The sequence below is a fragment of the Vombatus ursinus genome, unplaced genomic scaffold, assembly GCF_900497805.2.
Source record: "Vombatus ursinus unplaced genomic scaffold, bare-nosed wombat genome assembly UNPS02014941.1, whole genome shotgun sequence".
In the NCBI taxonomy this organism is placed as follows: Eukaryota; Metazoa; Chordata; class Mammalia; order Diprotodontia; family Vombatidae; genus Vombatus; species Vombatus ursinus.
Window position 1 is genome coordinate 358,292 of NW_020954719.1, and position 565 is coordinate 358,856.

A 565-nucleotide genomic window follows, 5' to 3' on the forward strand; every position below is an offset into this window, starting at 1 on the left:
GCCAAAAATATCTTTCCCAGGGTTACCACAATGAGTACTTAACAAACGTTAACATAATGGAAACAAAATTTGCCACTTATTTGAACTCTCTTTTTTATGCCAGTACCTTTTTTTGTTTCTAAGAGAGAGAGTGGGTGAACAAGAGGGTTCTGGGTACAGTTTGTGTATTTGCAAAAGGCAAACAGAAGAGGCAAACAGAATGAGGAAGAAAATGTTTGTGTGTGCATCTGTGCAAGAAAAAGAAAAATACAAAGCCTCTCGTTAATAAAATTCTTTTGGAATCTGGCCATTTGTGTCACAAATGTAATTTTGTTAGCTTATTTTAGCCCCATTCTATCATTTCTCTTTAACATATAGCTCATATCATTCTCAAACATTTCACTGGGATCACCTAAGCTCTCTTCACAACACCTTCCTGGTTTGTTTGTTTGTTTTCCCCCAGGGTGCAGGTGCAAAGTGGAGTGGAGTTCACCTGCCTGCTGGGCGGTTTTTTCCAGAATCAAACGGAAATCAAATCCGTGTGTGTGTGTGTGTGTGTGTGTGTGTGTGTGTGTGTGTGTGTGTG